Source organism: Carlito syrichta, unplaced genomic scaffold, assembly GCF_000164805.1.
Source record: "Carlito syrichta isolate Samal-C Ts95f unplaced genomic scaffold, Tarsius_syrichta-2.0.1 Scaffold309264, whole genome shotgun sequence".
In the NCBI taxonomy this organism is placed as follows: Eukaryota; Metazoa; Chordata; class Mammalia; order Primates; family Tarsiidae; genus Carlito; species Carlito syrichta.
Genome location: NW_007253360.1, coordinates 43,426 through 62,832, shown reverse-complemented (window position 1 = coordinate 62,832; position 19,407 = coordinate 43,426). Strand labels below are relative to the sequence as shown.

At 44.1% G+C, this 19,407-nt stretch overlaps 2 long non-coding RNA genes across 5 annotated transcripts; both read left to right on the top strand.

The window, feature by feature from the left end:
• Positions 1-418: 418 nt before the first annotated feature.
• Positions 419-4,426, top strand: LOC103269442. The gene is made up of 4 exons (XR_504890.1): positions 419-462; positions 895-938; positions 2,213-2,256; positions 4,359-4,426. It is a non-coding gene; the product is annotated as an uncharacterized LOC103269442 (long non-coding RNA).
• Positions 4,427-5,757: 1,331 nt separating this feature from the next.
• Positions 5,758-18,631, top strand: LOC103269441. Of its 4 annotated transcripts, none has more exons than XR_504889.2 (13): positions 5,758-5,859; positions 5,948-6,274; positions 6,492-6,664; positions 8,385-8,442; positions 8,550-8,675; positions 9,044-9,088; positions 9,196-9,399; positions 11,144-11,275; positions 12,993-13,025; positions 15,165-15,331; positions 15,639-15,683; positions 18,291-18,335; positions 18,553-18,631. It is a non-coding gene; the product is annotated as an uncharacterized LOC103269441 (long non-coding RNA). The 4 variants fall into 4 exon arrangements; XR_504886.1 differs by having other exon boundaries at positions 18,220-18,335; XR_002482475.1 differs by lacking the exon at positions 8,385-8,442.
• The last annotated feature ends 776 nt before the right edge of the window (positions 18,632-19,407 follow it).

Here is a 19,407-nt window from a genome sequence, read left to right as displayed (position 1 = left end):
TCATCCACACCCAAATGTTAGGGTCACAAAAGTCGGAAAAAATGTGCCGTGCGCTATTGAAACCACCATCTCTCTTGAGAATTCAAAATGTGGGAACACACTCATTACCACCAGCAGGCGGGATTCCCCCCTTCCAACATTGACTAAGAAATCCATTTTTTAACACTGAGGACCACTTTTCAACCAGTGATTTGAGGGAACAAACATCCAAACTATGTTACCCAGTACCCTGTCTGTGCTGTGCCTCAGAGCCCTTGGGAATAATCAGTCTTCAGCCTACAGGAAGGGTGCCACGTGACCAGGTATTTCTTTCCATCATTTTGTGGGAAGAAATGCTTATATGAGGAAACATTCTTGTGGATTTCTTGTTGATACAATCTGTTTTCTTCCTTTTCATGCGGATCCTGGCTGGAGAGGTCATAGGACTAAGCTGCTGCCCACAGGACAAAGGGTTTCAGACAGGTGCCTGGCTTCAAATCCTCTGAAAGTCAATTACTCTCTAGAACTCTGGTCTCCTGTGTTGACATGTGATGGGCATATGGGCATCCTTAAAATGGACGCAAAAGAGGTGGATCCCAGGACTATGTCAATGAGAACTTTTCATTGTCTGAAGAGAGGTGATGACTTAAACATTATGCATAATAGGATTACACTGAGGCCCAGCCTAGGTGACAATTTTGGAAACTGATGTGGGGGTGTGGATGGCCCTGGCAGAACTATTGTCCTTGGGCCAGAGAACTCTAAGCACTGGAGGGCATCTTATGGTGCCCAACCCTGTGGATGCATTCTTCCATGAAATTGCCCAATTTTATTGTTATGCCTTTGCCCCTTCACAAGAAGAAGGGCACTTTAATAGCCCTTTGTTAACTCTCAATCTTGCTTTGTGTCTTTCAGAGGAATGTTCTGCCCAGGTGTTTCCATGACTCACACCATCATAGGTGAGTGCATGCCTAGGATTGATAATCATGACCCATGATTAACAAGTCCATCATCACCATGATGAATGGAAGTTCTTGGTGACATAGGCAAGCTGAATCCCAACCAATATGTATAGTATTTCTTTTAAGAACTGAGTGAGGCTGTATAAAAAAGAACTTTGAGATGCTCTCAACCTGCTGTTAGGTGAGCTCCAAATGCCTTGTCAAAACACAGAGAAGTGTGTTTTGTCCTGCTCTACAAAAACCAAAGAGCCAGGTTCATTGAAACGTACTAAAAATTTCTTTGGCTCAAGTTATGCATGGCTTTAGCCTCTGCTGGGCATCTTCTGATGACTTGGGGAACTTGGAATGTTGGCACAGAGGAAAGAGAGTCTGCCATACCCATAGTGAGAGTGGGCACAAAAGTCAGAAAAAGGCATGTCATGTTCTTTTGAAACCACTATCTCTCTTGAGAACTCAAGACGTGAGAACACACTCATTAAAACCAGTGGTAGGATTCCCCCTTTACCAACATTGGCCATGAAACCCAATTTTTGACACCGGGTATCACTTTCCAACCTGAGAACAAGGAAACATACATACAAATGGTATCACACAGTGTTCTGTCTGTGCTTGACTCCTGGCCTAGGACCATCAGTCTTCAGCTTACTTAACAGGTCCCACGTGACCAGGTATCTCATCCAGTTTTTTGTGGAAGAAACACCTGTGTGAGGCAACATTCCTAGGGAAGTGCCAGATTGCTTATTGACTAGTTATTTTCCTTCTTTTCATGCAGATCCTGGCCTCAGAGAAGGTCTTGGTAATAAGCTGCTGTCCATGTGACAAAGGGTTGCAGTCAGGTGCCTGGCTGCAAGTATGCTAAAATACAAAAATTCTCCAGAATTCTGGTCCCCTATGTTGATTTGTGGTGACCATATGGGCATACTTGAAATGGATGCAGGGATGGTGGATCCCTGGGTTGGGTCAATGATGAGAACTTTATATTGTCTGAAGAGAGGTGATGACATAATAATCATGCTCAATAGGAATACGCTCTGACCTAGCCTAGGTGACAATTGTGGAAACCGATGTAGGGATAGTGATTGCTCTTGCAGGGCTATTGTCTTTGCGCTGGAAACTCTAAGTCCTGGATGCCACCTAGGCATGCCTAACCCTGTGGATGCACTCCTCCATGAAATTGCCCAATTTTATGATTATGTTTTGGTCCCTTCCTAAAAAACAGAGCACTTTAGCAGCACCTTTCTTAACTCCCAATCTCTCTTTGTATCTTTCAGTGAACTGTTCTGCCCTGGTTAACTCCATGACATGCACCTCATAGGTGAGTGCATGAGTGGGATTGGGTGTTATGATTCATGATTCACAAATCACTGAGGGTCATCATATTGGATAGGAGTTCTTGGTCATGAAGGCAAGCTGAATACCAATAATATGTATAGTTTTTCTCTCAAGACCTGGGTGAGGCTAGATAAGAAAGAGCTTTGAAATGCTCTAGGCCTACTGTTAGATGAGCCACAAGTACCTTGTCCAAACTCAAGAAGTGGACTGTGTTGAGCTCTAAGGAAACTGGAGAGGCTGACTTATTGAAACATACTAAATGTACCATTGGCTCAAGTTGTACATGACCATGGCCTCAGCTGGGCATCTTCTGAGGTCTCAGGGAGCATGAAATGGTGATACAAAGAAAGAAGAGTCTGGCAGACCCATCTTGAGAGAGGGCAGAAAAGTCAGAAAAAGATGAGCCATTCTCTTTTGAAACTAGCATTTCATTTGAGAATTCAAGAAGTAAGAACTCATTGATTACAAGCCACAGCAGGTGAGATTTCCCCATTGTAAACATTGGCCAAGAAACACAATTTTTACACTGGGATCACTTTCCAAATTGAGATTTGTAAGGACACACATCCAAAGTGTGTCACCCAGTATCCTGTCTGTGCTGTGAGTTGTGGCTCCTGGCTCTAAGAAACCATCAGTCTTCAACCTGAAGGACACGTCCCACATGAACAGGTGTCTCATCCCATCATTTTGTGGAGAAAAGGCTTGTGTGAGGCAGCATCCCTGTGGAAGTGCCAGTTTTCTTGTTGATGTGCCTTTTATTTTCTTTTTCTCCTGGTTCCTGGCCTCAAAGAAGGTCTTAGAAATAAGCTGCTGTCCCTAGGACAAAGGGTTTCAGTCAGGTGCCTGGCCTGTAATCCTCTTAAAATCAAATACTCTCCAGATAACTGTGGTAAGCATATGGGTGTCCTTCAAATGGATGTAGAAATGAAGGATTTCTGGGTTGGGTCTTTGATGAGAACTTTATATTGTCTTAAAGAGAGGTGATGACATAAAAATTGTGCTCAATAGTATTATGCTGAGCCCAGGGGCAGGTGACAGTTGTGGACTGAAGTGAGGATGAGAATGGCCCTGGCAGGGCTATTGGGTTTGGGATTGGAGAACTCCAAGCCATAGAGGCCATGTTGAGATGCACAACCCTGTGGAAGCGCTCCTCCACATATTTGTCCAATGTTATCCTTATGTCTTGACTCTTTTCCTGGGAAGCAGGGCACTTTGGCAGTCACTTGTTTAGCACCCAATCTCTCTTTGTGTCTTTCAATGGAATGTTCTGCCCAGGTTGACTCCATGGTACACACCATCATAGCTGAGTGCATGGCTGTGATTGACTGTCATTACCCATGATTCACAAATCACTGAGAGTGATCATAAAAAGTAGGAGTTCTTGATTATGAAGATAAGCTTATCCCAACCAATATGTGTAGTTTTTCTCTCAAGACCTGGGTGAGGCTGGAATAAAAAGAGCTTTGAAATGCTCTCAGCCTGCTGTTTGATGAACCCCAAGTGACTTGTCTAAATGCAGGGAGAAATAGGTTTTGTCTTGCTATACAGAAACAAGAAAATCAGGCTCATTAAAACATGATAAATATTTCTATGACTCAAGTTGTAAGTGACCATGGCCTCTGCTGGACATCTTCTGAAGGCTCAAAAAACTTGGAATAGTGACACAAAGCAAAGGGAGTTCACTGGACCCAAGATGAGAGGGGGCACAAAAGTCAGAAAAAGACATGTCATGCTCATTGGAAAATACCATCTCTCTTGGGAACTCAAGCTGTGAGAGCACACTCATTAAGAACAGCAGGAAAAATTCTCCCATTACCAACATTGGCCACGAAACCCAATTTTTGACACTGGAGACCACTTTCCAACCTGAGATCTGAGGGAACGTACATCCAAGCTGTTCAGTACCCTGTCTGTACTTGACTCCTGACCCTGGGGGATCATCAATCTTTAGCCTACAGGGCAGGTTGCACATGACCATGTATCTCCCTCCAGCATTTTGTGGAGGAAATGCTTCTGTGAGGCAGCATCCCTATGGAAGTGCTGAATTGCTTGTTGACATGCCCTGTCTTTCTCCTTTTCATGCAGATCTTGGTGTCAGAGAAGATCTTGGGAAAATGCTGCTGCCCCTGGGATAAAGGGTTTCAGCCAGGAGCCTGGTCTTGAGTCCAAAAAAGTAAAATACTCTTCAGAACTCTGGTCCCTGTGTTGACTTGTGGTGAGCATATGGACGTCCTTGAAATGGAGGGGTGGAAGGTGGATCCTAGCTTGGGTCAATGATGAGATTTTTATATCGGCTGAAGAGAGGTGATGACTTAATAATCATGCTCGCCCGTGGGTTTGAGACCCGCCTGGACAACTTGACGAGACCTCATCTCTACAATAAATCAAAAATTAGCCAGGTGTGGTAGCACATGCCTGTAGTTCCAGCTACTTGGAAGGCTGAGGCAGAAGGATCGCTGGATCCCAGCAGGTTGAGGCTGCAGTGGCCAGTAACAGCCACTGCACTCCAGTCTGGGCGACAGAGTGGGACTCCAACTAAAAACAACAACAACAAAAAAACCATGCTCAATAGGATTACACTTAGGCCCAGATTAGGTGGCAATTGTGGAAAACAGCGTGAGGATTATGATGGCCCTAGCATGGCTATTGTCTTTGGGCTGGAGAACGCTGAGCCTTGGAGGACATCATGGGGTGCCCAACTATGTGGATGCTCTCCTTCATGAAATAGTCAAATTCATAAGTTACAGAGGGCCACCAGAGGACTGGAAATTCTTAGTCATGGAGCCAAACTGAACCCCGACCAAATATGTGTATCTTTTCTCTCGAAATCTGGGTAAGATTTGATGAAAAAGAGCCTTGAGATACTCCTAGCCTGCTGTTAGATGTGGCCTATGTGTCTCATCCAAACGCAAGCAGAACTGGGTTTTGTTGAGCTCTACAGAAACAGGAAAGCCTGGCTCATTGAAACACACTAAAGGTTTCTTTGGCTCAAGTTGTGCCTGACCATGGCCTCAACTTGGAATTTCTGAGATCTCAGGAAGTGTGGAAAGGTGACAAAAAGAAAGAGTCTGCCAGATCTATTTTGAGAGGGGGCACAAAAGTTAGAAAAAATGAGTCATGCTCTTTTGAAACCAGCATCTCTCTTGAGAACTCAAGAATTGAGAACTCATTCATTGCAATCAGTATTGCAATCATTGACCAAGTAACCCAATTTTTATATTGGGTACCACTTTCCAAATTGAGATATGAGAGGATACACATCCAAAATGTAAAGCCTAGTATTCTCTCTGTGTTGAGAGCTGTGGTTCCTGGCCCTGTTGAACCATCATCTTCAACCCGAAGGACAGGTCCCAGATGAACAGGTATCTCATCTTATAGTTTTGTAGAGGACAGGCTTGAGTGAGTCATTATCCCTGTTGAAATGCTAGTTTTCTTGTGGACATGCCCTTTTTTCCTTCTTTTCTCCCAGATCCTGACCTTGGAAAAAATCTTGGGAATAAACTGCTTTCCTGGGACAAATGGTTTCAGTCAGGTGTTTGACCTCGAATCTTCTGATAATCAAATATTCTCCAGAGGAATGGAAATTGTGAGCTTATGAGCAGTCTTCAGATGGATGGTGGGATGGCAGATCCCTGGGTTGGGTCAATAATGAGAACTTTATATTGTTTTGAAAGGAGGTGATGACTTCAAAATCATGCCCAATAGGATTATGCTGAGGCCCAGGCAAGGATACAGTTGTGGAAACCAACATGGTGATGATGATAGCCCCTGGCAGTTCTACTGTGTTTGGTGCTGGAGAATCCAAGACCTGGAGGCCATCTTGGAGTGCACAACTATGTGGATGTGCTCCTCCAAGTAATTGCCCAATGTTATTCTTATACCTTGGCCATCTTCCTGAGAGTGGGGCACTTTACCAACAACTTGCCTAGCACCCAAACTCTCTTTGTGTCTTTCAGTGGAAAGTTCTGCTCAGAGTGGCACCATTGCATGCACCATCATAGGTGAGTGAATTATTGTGATTAGTTGTCATGACCCATGGTTCACAAATCACTAAGGACCAACATAATAATTAGGAGTTCTTGCTCATGGGAGCAAGTTGCATCTTGACCAATACATGTAATTTTTCTCTCAAGACCTGGGCGAAACTGGTCAAAATAGAACTTTGGGATGCTCTCAGCCTGCTGTTAGATGAGCCCCAAGTGCCTTTTCTCAATGCAGGGAGAAGTGGGTTTTGTCCTGCTCTACAGAAACAAGAGAATCAAGCTCATTGAAACATAATACAGATTCTTTAACTCAAGTTGTGAATGACCATAGCCTCTGCTGGGTATTTTCTGAGGATGCAGGGAACCTGGATTGGTGAAACTAAGCAAAGAGATTCCACCAGATCCATGGTAAGTGGGGACACAAAAGTCAGAAAAGAACATGGCATGCTTTTTGGAAACTCACCATCTGTCTTGAGGCAAAGGATGCTGGTCCCTCAGGGCAAGGAGCCACAGTTCTCAGCACAGACAGGATATTGGGTGATACACTTTGGATGTGTTTCCTTTCATAGCTCAATTTGGAAAGTGGTCCCCAGTATAAAAATTGCTTTACTTGGTCAATGTTTGTAATGGGATAATCCTGCCTGCGTCTTGTAATGAGTGAGCTCTCAATTCTTGAGTTCTCAAGAGAGATGCTGGCTTCAAAAGAGCATGACTCATTTTTTTTCTAACTGTTGTGCCCCCTTTCAAAATTGATCTGGCAGACTCACCTTTCTTTGTGTCACCTTTCCACATTCCCTGAGATCTCAGAAGATGCCAAGTTGAGGCCATGGTCAGGCACAACTTGAGCCAAAGAAACCTTTAGTGTGTTTCAATGATCTAGGCTTTCTTGTTTCTGTAGAGCTCAGCAAAACTCACTTCTCCTTGCGTTTGCACGACACTTGGGCCTCATCTAACAGCAGGGTAAGAGCATCTCAAGGCTCTTTTTCATCAGCCCTTACTTGGGTTTTAAGAGAAAAGGTACACATATTTGGTTGGGGTTCAGTTTGGCTCCTTGACTAAGAATTTCCATTCTTCTGGTGGTCCTTGTAGACCTGTGATGAGATTATGAGTGGCCTTCAAATAGGTGATGGGATGGCAGATCCCTGGGTTGGGTCAATGATGAGAACTTTGTATTGCCTTTAATGGAGGTGATGACTTAAAAATCATGCTCAATAACATTATGCTGCCCCAGGCAATGAGACAGTAGTGGAAAAGAACAAGGAGGTGATGATGGCCCCAACAGTTCAATTGTGTTTTGTGCTGGAGAACTCCAAGGCCTGGAGGCCATATTGGTGTGCATAACCATGTGGTGCACTTCTCCATGAAATTGTCCAATGTTATACTTATACCTTGGCCCTCTTCCCAAGAGTGGGGCACTTTAGCAACCTCTTGCTTAGCACACAATCTTTCATTGTGTCTTTCAGTGGAAAGTTCTGCTTGGAGTGGCTCCATGGCATGCACCATCATAGGTGAAAGCATAGTTGTGATTGGTTGTCATGACATATGATTTACAATTCACAGAGGGTCATCATAACAATTAGGAACTATTGGTCACTGAGGAAAGTTGAATCTTGATGAATATGTGTAGTTTATCTCTTAAGACCTGGGTGAAACAGGACAAAAAAGAGATTTTTAAATGTTCTTTGTCTGCTGTTAGATGAGTCCTGAGTACTTTGTCTAAATGCAAGGAGAAGTGAGTTTTGGCCCACTCTACAGAAACAAGGAATCAAGTTCATTGAAATTTAATTAAGGTTTATATGACTCAAGTTAAATGACCAAGGCCTCTGTTAGGCATCTTCTGAGGACTCAGAGAGCTTGGAATGGTGGCACAAAGCAAAGAGAGTCCACTGGACCCATGATGAGAGGGGGCACAAAAGTCAAACAGGACATTCCATTCTTCTTTGAAACCACCATCTCTCTTGAAATCTCAAGATGTGAGAACATGCTCCTTAACACCCACTGGCAGAGTTCCCCCATTACCAACATTGGTCAAGAACCTCAATTTTTGACACTGGAGACCACTTTCCAAGCTTAGATATGAAGGAAAGCACATCCAGGTTGTATAACCAAGTACCCTATCTTTACTTAGCTCCTGGCCCTGGTGGATCATCAGTCTTCAGCCTATAGGACAGATTCCATGTGACAAGGTATCTCATCCCATTGCTTTGTGGAGGAAACCCTTGTGTGAGGCAGCATCCCTAAGGAAGTGCCAGATTGCTTGTAGACATGCCCTGTCTTCCTCCTTTTCATGCAGATCTGTCCTCAGAGAAAATCTTGGAAATAAGCTTCAACCCTGTGACAAAGTGTTTCAGCCAGGTGCCTGGCCTCCAGTCCACTGAAAGTCAGTCTTCAGAACTCTTGTCTCCTATCTTCACTTGCGGTGAGCATTTGGGCATCCTTGAAAGGATGTGGGGAAAGTGAATCCCTGACTTGGGTCAATGATGACATCTTTATATTGTCTGAAGTAAGGTGGTGACTTAAAAATCATGCTCAGTAGGATTATGCTGAGGCTCAACTTTAGGTGACAATTGTGGAGACCGATGTGGGGATGATGATGGCCCTGTTATGGCTATTGTCTTTGGGTTGGAGAACTCTAAGCCTTGGAGGACATCTGGGGGTGCCCAACCCTGTGGATGCATTCCTCCACAAAATTGTCCAATTTGATTGTTTTGTCTTGACCCCTTTCCCAAAAGCAGGGCATTTTATCAGCCTCTTCCTTAGCTCCCATTCTATCTTTGTGTCTTTCAGTGGAATGTTCTGCCAACATTGGTTCCATGGTACGCACCATCATAGGTAAGTGACTCGAAATTCATAAGTTACAGAGGGCCACCTGAGGGATGGGATACTTAGTCATGGAGTCAATCTGAACCCAAGGAAATATTGTACTTTTTTTTCTCAAGGCCTGGGTGAGGCTGGAGAGAGAAGAGCCTTGAGACACTCTCAAGCTGCTGTTAAATGTGCCCCAAGTGACTCCTCCAAAAGCCAGGAGAAGTGGTTTTTGTCGAGCGTGACAGAAACTGGACAGCCAGGCTCATGGAAACATATTAAATGTTTCTTTCACTCAAGTTATGCATGGTCTTGGCCTCAACTGGGCATCTTCTGAGGTATGAGGGAGCATGGAATGGTGACACAAAGAAAGAAGAGTCTGCCAGGGTCATGTTGAGAGGGGACACAAAAGTCAGGACAAAATATGCATCCTTTTTTAAAATCTCTCTTGAGAACTCAAGGAGTGAGAACCCACTGATTACAAGCAGCAGGTGAGATTCCCCCATTCCAAACATTGGCCAAGAAACCCAATTTTTACTCTACTGACTACTTTCAAAATTGAGATCTGAAAGGATACACATCCAAAGTGTATCACATTGTACCCTGTCTGTTCTGTGTTCTGTGTCTCCCGGTCCTGGGGGACAATTAGTCTTTACCTGAAAAAAGAAGAACCATCTAAACAGGTATCTCATCCCATTGTTTTATGAAGGAAAGGCTTGTGGGAGGCAAGTATCAGTTTATGTTGACACATCCATTATTGCTCCTTTTCTCCCAGATCCTGGCCTGGGAGAAGGTCTTGAAAATAAGCTGCTGCTCTCGGGTCAAAAGGTTTCAACCAGGTACCTGGGTCAAATCCTCTGAAAAATCAAATAATCTTCAGAACGTTGGTCCTTGTTGACTTGTGTTGAGCATATGGGCATCCCAGAAATGGATGTGGGGATGGCGAATCCTTGTGTTGGGTCAATGATGAGCACTTTATATTGTCTTGAAGAGAGGTGATCACTTAAAAATCATGCTCAATAGGATTATGCTGAGGCCCAGGCTAAGAGACAGTTGTAGAAACCAACATGAAAATGATGAAAGCCCTGGCAGAACTATTGTGTTTGGTGCTGGAGAACTCCAAGCTCCATAGGCCATCTTGGGATGTACAACCATATAGATGTGCTCCTCCATGAAATTGCCCAATATTATCCTTATATCTTGGCCCTCTTCACGAGGGTAGGGCACTGTGGCAGCCCTTAGGTTAGCACCCAATCTCACTTTGTGTCTTTCAGTGAAAAGTTCTGTTCATGGTGGCTATGTGGCATGCATCAGCATAAGTGAATGCATGGCTGTGACTGGTAGTCATGACTCATGATTCACAAGTCACTGAGGGTCATCATAACAATTAGAACTTCTTGCTCATGGAGGCACCTGAACCTTGACAAATGTGTGCAGTTTTTCTCTCAAGACCTGAGTGAAGCTGGACAGAAAGGAGCTTTGAGGTGCTCTCAGCCTGCTGTTAGATGAGCTCCAAGTGCTCTGTCTGATGCAGGGAGAAGTGAGTTTCTTCCTGCTGTACAGAAACAAGAGATAAAGCTCATTGAAACATAATAAATATTTATTTTTCTCAAGTTGTGCATGGCCATGGCCTTTGCCCGGCATCTTCTGAGGACTCAGGGAGCATGAAATGGGGGCACAAAGCAAAGAGAGGTCACCAGACCCATGGTGATTGGGGGAACACAAGTCAGAAATGGACGTGCCATGCTTTTTTGAAACCACCATCTCTCTTGAGAACTCAAGATGTGAGAACACACTCATATAAACTTGCTGACAGAATTCCTCCATTACCAACATTAGCCAGGAAACCCACTTTTTAACACTGGAGACCACTTTTCAACCTAACATTTGAAGGGTAGAAGGTCCAAGCTGTATCACCAAGTACCTTGTCTGGACTTGGCTCCTGGCCTTGGAGGACTATCAGTCTTCAGCCTACAGGTATCTCATTTCATCATTTTGTGGAGTAAATGCTTGTGTGAGGCAGCATCCTAAGGGAACTGCCAGACAGGTTGTTTATATAACCTGTATTTCTTTTTCACACAGATCCTGGTTTTGTAGAACATCTTGTGAATTAGCTTCAGCCTCTGGGACAAAGGATGTCAACCAGGTGCCTGGCCTTGAGACTGCTGAAAGTCTGATGGTCTCCAGAACCCTTGTTTCCTCTTTTGTTTTGTGGTGAGCTTATGGGGGTCTTTGAAATTGGTGTGGAGAGGGTGGATGTGTAGCTTGGGTAAATGATTATCTTTATATTGTTTGAAGAGAGGTGATGACTTAAAATGATGCTCAGTAGGATTACACTGAGGTCCAGCTTAGGTGATAATTGTGGAAATCGACGTGGGGATGATGATGACCCTGGTATGGTTATTATATTTGGACTGGAGAACTCTAAGACTTGGAGACCATCTTGGGGTACCCAGCCCTGTGGATGGACTCCTCCATGAAATTACCCAATTTGATCATTATGTCTTGACACTTTTCCTAAAAGCAGGGTATATTTGCAAATTCTTCCTTAGCTCCCATTCTCTCAGTGTTTTTCAGTGGAATGTTCTGCCCACGTTGGCTTTATGGCATGGACCACCATAGGTGGGTACATGACTGGGATTAGGCATCATGACCCATGATTCATAAGTTATTGAGGGTCACCTGAGTGATGGGAGTTCTTAGTCCCGGAGCCAAACTGATGCCTGACCAAATATGTGTACCTTTTCTCTCAAGGCCTGGGTGAGGCTGGAGAAAAAAGAGTCTTGAGATGCTCTCAGCCTACTGTTAGATAAGCCCCAAGAGTCTCCACCAAATGGAGAAGTGGGTTTTGTTGAGCATGAGAGAAACTGGATGGCCAGGCTCATGGAAACATACTACTGGTTTCTTTGGCTGAAGTTATGCCTGGCCATGGCCTCAGCTGGGTATCTTCTGAGGTCTCAGAGAGTGTGAATTGTTGGCACAAAGAAAGGATAGTCTGGCAAAACCATGTTGAGAGGAGACACAAAGGTCAGAAAAAGATGTGCCCTCCTTTTTGAAATCAGCATCTCTCTTGAGAACTCAAGAAGAGAGAACTCACTGAATAGACGCAGCAGGTGATTTCCCCATTCCAAACATTGGTCATGAAAGCCAATTTTTACACTGCACATCACTTGCCAAATTGAGATATGAAAGGACTCTCATCCAAAGTGTATCATCCTGTATCATGTCTTTGCTGTGTTCTGTGGCTCCTAGTCCTTGGGGACCGCCAGTCTTCAACTGAAAAAATAGGTCCTGCCTGAACAGATATCTCATCTGGTCACTTTTGGAGGAAAGAATAGTGAGAGGCAGCATCCATGTGGAAGTATCAGTTTTCATGCTGAAACACTCTTTATGGCTCCTTGTCTCCCTGATCCTGGCCTGGGAGAAGGTCTTGGAAATAAACTGATGTCCTCAGGACAAAGGGTTTCAGCCAGGTGCCTGGCCTCAAATCCTCTGAAAATCAAATACTCTCCAGAAGGCTGGGTCTTGTTGACTTGTAGTGAGTATATGGGGATGGAAGATCCTTTGGTTGGGTCAATGATAAGGACTTCATATTGTCTTGAAGAGAAGTGATGACTTAAAAATCATGTTCGGTGGGATTATGCTGAGGCCCAAGCCAGGAGACAGTTGTGGAAACCAACATGGGGATGATGATGGCCTCGGTAGTTCTATTGTGTTTGGTGCTGGAGAACTCCAAGTCCAGGTGGCCATCTTGGGGTACACAACTATGTGGATGTGCTGCTCCATCTAATTCCCCAGTGTTATCCTTATAACTTGGCCTTTTTCCAAGGCTGGGTCACTTTAGCAGCCCCTTGCTTAGCACCCAATCTCTCTTTGTGTCTTTCAGTGGAAAGTTCTACTCAGTGAAAAGTTCTCTCTTTGTGTCTTTCAGTGGAAAGTTCTGCTCAGGCATGCATCATCATAGGTGAGTGCATAGTTGCAATTGGTTGTCATGACCCAGGATCACAAGTCACTGAGGGTCATCATAACAATTAGGAGTTCTTGCTCAGGGTGAAAACTGAACCTTGTTCAATGTATGTAGTTTTTCCTCTCAAAACCTGGGTGAATCTGGAATAAAAAGAACTTTAAGAGTTCTCAGTCGGCTATTTGATGAGCCCCAAGTGCCTTGTCCATATGCAGGAAGAAGTGGGTTTTTTCCTACTCTACAGAAACATGAGAATCAGGCTTATTGAAGTTTAATAAAGTTTCTGTGACTCAAGTTGTGAATGGCTATGGCCTCTGCTGGGCATATTCTGAGGGCACAGGAAACTTATAATGATGGCAAAAAGCAAAGAGAGTCATCAGACGCATGGGGAGAGGGAGGACACAAGTCAGAAAAGGACAAAAAGGACATGGCATGCTTTCTTTTTTTGAAACTACCATCTCTCTTGAGAATTCAAGATGTAAGAAAACTCTAATTAATACCTGCTGGCAGAATTCCCCCATTGTGTACATTGGCCACTATACCCAGTTTTTGACACTGGAGACCACTTTCCAAGCTGAGATACTAAGGGCAGCACGTCCAAGCAGTATAACAAAGTACCCTTGTATGAACTTGGCTATGGCCCTCAGGGACCATTAGTCTTGAGCCTACTGGGCAGATTCCACAAGAGCAGGTATTTCATTTTATCATTTTGTGGAGAAATGCTTGTGTGAAGCAGCATACCTAGGGAAGTGCCATATGGCTTGTTGAAACACCCTGTCTTCCTCCTTTTCACACAGATCCTGGCTTCAGAGAATATCTTGGGAATAAGCTCAGCCTCTGGGACAAAGGATATCAGCCAAGTGCTTGGCCTCATGTCTGCCGAAAGTCAGATACTTTCCATAACTCTGGTCTCCTGTCTTGGCTTGTGTTGAGCATATGGGTGTCCGTGAAATAGTTGTGGGGAAGGTGGATGACTAACTTGGGTCAATGATGAGATATTTATATAGTCTGAAGAGAGGTGATGACTTAAAAAATCATGCTCAATAGAATTATACTTAGGTCCAAATTAGGTGACAATTGTGGAAACCAATGTGGGGATGATGATGGCCATGGCATGGCTATTGTTTTTGGGCTGGAGGACTCTAAGCCTAGGGAGACATTTTATGGTGCCGAACTCTGTGAATGCACTCCTCAAAGAAATTCCTCAATTTGATTATTATGTCTTGTACCCTTTCCCAAATCAGGGCACTTTAGCAACCCCTTCTTTAGCTCCCATTCTCTCTGTATCTTTCAATGGAATGTTCTACCCACTTTGTCTCCATGGCACACACCATCATAAGTGAGTGCATGACTGGGACAGGGAGTCATGACCCATCATTCATAAGTTACTGAGAGTCACTTAAGGAATGGGAGTTCTCAGTCATGGAGCCAAAATCATCCTTGACAAAATATGGGTAACTTTTCTCTCAAGACCTGGGTGAGGCTGGAGAAAACAGTGCCTTGTAATGCTCTCAGCCTGCTGTTAGATGAGCCCCATGTGTCTCCTCCAAACTCAGGGAGAAGTGAGTTTTGTTGAGCATGACTGGAACTAGACAGTCAGGCTCATGGAAACATACTACAGGTTTCCTTGGCTCAATTTGTGCTTGGCCATGGCCGCAGTTGGTCATCTTCTGAGGTCTCAGGTAGTGTGGAATGGTGACACAAAGAAAGGAGAGTCTGCCAAGCCATGTTGAGAGGGGACACAAAAGTCAGACAAAGATGTGCCATCCTCTTTTGAAATCAGCATCTATTTTGAGAACTCAAGAAGAGAGAACTCACTGATTACAAGAGGCTGGCGAGATCCCCCTCTCAAAGCGTTAGTCAAGAAACCCAATTTTTACACTGTGGACCACTTTCTAAATTGAGATAAGAGATGACATGCATACAAACTGTATCACCCTGAATCCTGTCTATGCTGAATTCTGTGGCTCCTGGTCCTGGGGGACCATCAGACTTTGCCTAAAATTACAGGTCCCACCTGAACAGGTATCTCAGGTATCTACCTGTTGTTTTGTGGAGGAAAGACTTGTGTGAGGCAGCATCCTTGTGGAAGTATCCCTTTTCTTGTTGACATGCCTTTTATGACTCCTTTACTCCTAGATTCTGGCCTGGGAGAAGGTCTTTGAAATAAGCTGCTGTCCAAGTTGCAAAAGGTTTCAACCAGATGCCTGGCCATCAATTCTCTGAAAACCAAATAATGTCCATAACACTGTTCCTTGCTGACTTCTAATGAGCATATGGTTGTCTATGAAAGGGATAATGGAAAGGTGAGGACTTTATATTGTCTTGAAAAGAGGTGATGATTTAATATTCAAGTACAATGGCATGATGCTGAGGTCCAGCCTAGGACAAGTTGTGGAAACTAAAAGGGGGATGATGATGGCCCCAGCAGTTCTATCGTGTTTGGTGCTGAAGAACTCCAAGTTCTGGAGGACATCATGGAGTGAACAACCACGTGGATGTGCTCCTCCATGAAATTGCCTAATGTTATCCTTATGCCTTGGCTCTCTTCCAGAGGCCAGGGCACTTTAGCAGCCCCTTGCTTATCATCCAATCTCTATTTGTGTCTTTCAGTGGAAGTTTCTTCTCACCCTGGCTGCATGACATGCACGATCATAGGTGAGTGCATGGCTGCAATTGGTTGTCATGACCCATGATTCACAAATCACTGAAGGTCATCCTAACAATTAGGAGGTCTTGGTCATGGAGACAGACTGAACCTTGACCAATGAATTTAGTTTTTCTCTCAAGATCTGAGTGAAACTGGACAAAAGTAAGCTTTGAGATTCTCTTGACCTGCTGTTCGATGAACCCAAGTGCCTTGTCCAAATGCAAGGAGAAGTGGGTTTTGTCCTGCTCTACAGAAACAAGAGATCAGGCTCATTGAAACATAATAAAGCTTTCTGTGGCTCAAGTTTTGAATGGCCATGACCTCTGCTGGCCATCTTCTGAAAATTCAACAACTTGAAATGGTGACACATAGCAAAGAGAGTTCGCCAGACCCATGGTGAGAAGGGGCACACAAGTCAGAAAAGGACGTGTCATGATTTTTTGAAGCCATCATCTCTCTTGAGAGCTCTAGTTGTGAGAACACATTCAGAGAAACCTACTATCAGAATTCTCCTATTACCAGCATTGGCCACGGAACTCTATTTTTGAACACTGGAGATCACTTCCCATCCTGAGATATTAAGGGAAGCACGTCCAAGGTGTATGAAAAGTACTGTGTCTGGACTTGGCTCCTGGCCCTGGGGAACCATCAGTTTTCAGATTGCTTGACAGATTCCACATAAGTAGGTATCTCATTTTATCATTTTGTGGAGGATAAGCTTATGTGAGGAAGCAACCCTATGGAAGTACCAGATGACTTTTTGGCATACCCTGTCTTCCACTTTTTAACAGATATCCCAGATTCAGAGGAGGTCTTGGGAATGACCTTCAGCCTCTGGGATAAAGTATGTCAGTCACCTGCCTGTCTTTATGTCTGTTGAAAGACAGATAATCTCCAGAAATCTGGTCTCTGGTGTTGACTTGGGGTGAGTACATGGGCATCCTTGAAATGGATGTGACTAAGGTGGATATCTAGGTTGGGTCAATGATGAGATGTTTATATTGTCTTAGGAGAGGGGATGACTGAAAAATCATACTCAATAGGATTACACAGAGGCCCAACTTAGGTGAATATTGTGGAAACTGACTTGGGAATAATGATGACCTTGTCATGACTATTGTCTTTGGGCTGGAGCACTCTAAGCCTAGGAGGCCATCATGGGGTGCCCAACCCTGTGGATGCACTCCTCCATGAGGTTTCCCAATCTGATAGTTATTACTACCCCTTTCCCAAAAGCACTTAAGCAACACCTCCCTTGACTCCCATTCTATCTTTGTGTCTTACAATGGAATGTCCTGGTCACCTTCACTCCATAGCATGCACCATCATAGGTGAGTGCATGGCTGAGATTGGAAGTCATGACCTGACCCATGATTCATAAGTTACTGAGAGCCACCTGAGGGATGGGAGTTCTCAATCATGGAGCCAAAGGTATCTCTGAACAAATATGGATACTTTTTCTGTCAAGTCCAGGCTGAGGCTGGAGAAAACAGAGCCTCGAGATGCTTTCACTCAGCTGTAAGATGAGATCCAACTTTCTCCTTTAAATTCAGGGAGAAGTGGATTTTGTCAATCGTGATAGAAACTGGACAGCCAGACTCATGAGAACATACTAAAGTTTTCTTTGGCTCATGTTGTGCATGGCCCCAGTTGAGCATCTTCTGAGGTCTCAGGTAGTGTGAAATGGTCACACAAAGACAGAATAGTGTGCTGAAGCCATGTTGAGAGGAGAAACAAAAGTCAGAAAAAGATATGCCACCTTATTTTTGAAATCAGCATCTCTCTTGAGAACTTTAGAAATGATAACTCTGATTACAAGAAACAGGCGAGATACCCCCATTTTAAACATTGGCCAAGAGACCCAATTTTTACACTACAGATCACTTTCCATTTTGAGATATGAGAGGACACACATCCAAAAGGTATTACCCTGAACCCTTTCTGTACTGTTTTTGGGGCTTCTGGTCCTGGGGAACCATCAGACTCACCTGAAAAAACAGGTCCACTGAACAGGTATCCCATCCGGTCATTTTGTGGGGGAAATCCTTGTATGAGGCAGCATCCCAAGTATCAGTTTTCTTGTTGGCACACCCTTTATGGCTCCTTTTCAAACAGGTCCTGTCCTGAGAGAAGGTCTTGGAAATAAACTGCTATCCCAGAGACAATGGGTTTTGACCAGGTGCCTTGCCACGAATTCTGTGAAAATGAAGTAATTTCCAGAATGCTGGTCCTGGTTGACTTCTGGTGAGAATGTAGCTGTCCATGAAAGGGATATAGGAATGGCTGATCTTTGCGTTGGGTCCATAATGAGGTCTTTATATTGTCTTGAAGAAAGTTGATCACTTAAAATTCATGTACAATGGCATGATGCTGAGGCCCAGGCTAGGAGATAGTTGTGGAAACCAACATGAGGATGATGATGGTCCTGGCAATTCTATCATGTTTGGTGCTAGAGAACTCCAATTCCCAGAGCCTATCTTGGGATGCATAACCATGTGGTTGTTCTACTCCATGGAATTGCCCAATGTTATTTTTTTTACCTAGGTCCTCAAACCGAGGCTGGAACACTAGAGCAGTCCCTTGCTTATCACCCAATCTCTCTTTGTGCCTTTCAGTGGAACATTCTGCTCAGCATGGCTGCATTGCATTCACCATCATAGGTGAGTGGATGGTTGCAATGGGTTATCATGACCCATGATTCACAAACCACTGAGTGTCATCATAATAATTAGAAGTTCTTGCTCATGGAGGGAAGCTGAACCTTGACCACTGCATGTAGTTTTTCTTTCAGGATGTGCATAAAGCTGAACTAAAAAGAGATTTGAGATGCTCTTGGTCTGCTGTTAAATAAGCCCCAATTTTCTTTTCTCAATGCAGGGAGAAGTGGGTTTTGTTCTGCTGTACAGAAAAAAGAGAATCAGGCTCATGAAACATAATAAAGGTTTCTGTGGCTCAAGCTCTGAATGGTCATGACCTCTGCTGGGCATCTTCTGAAAATTCATGGTGCTGGAATGGTGGTAAATAGCAGAGAGAGTTTGCTGGACCCATGGTGAGGGAGGGCACACAAGTCGGAAAAGGATGTGACTTGCTTTTTTGAAACGACCATATCTCTTGGGAACTCAAGGTGTGAGAACACACTCATTATAACCTGCTGGCAGAATTCCCTCATTACCAACTTGGCCACAAAAACCCATTTTTTTGGCACTGGAGATCACTTTCCAACTTGAGATGTTTATCCTCTAAACTCATGGAGAAGTGGTTTTTGTTGAGCGTGCCAGAAGCTGGACAACCAGACTCATAGAAGCATACCAAAGGTTTCTATGGCTCAATTGTGCATGGCCATGACCTCAGCTGGGCATTTTCTGAGGTCTCAGGGAGTGTGGAATGGTAACCCAAAGTCAGAAGAGTGTGCTGAAGCCATGTTGAGAGGGTACACTAAGGTCAGAAAAAGATGTGCCATTCTCTTTTGAAATCGGCATCTTTCTTGAGAACTCAAGAAGTGAGAACTCGCTGATTACAAGCCACAGCCAAGATTCCCCCATTCCAAACATTGTACAAGAAACCTAATATTCACATTGCAGCCCATTTTCCCAATTGAGATATGAGAGGACTTACATCCATGATGTATCACCCTGAACCTCTTCTGTGCTATATTCTGTGGCTCTTGGTTCTGAGGGACCATCAGATTTTTGCCTGATGAGACACTTGAACAGATATCTCATCCAGGTGTTT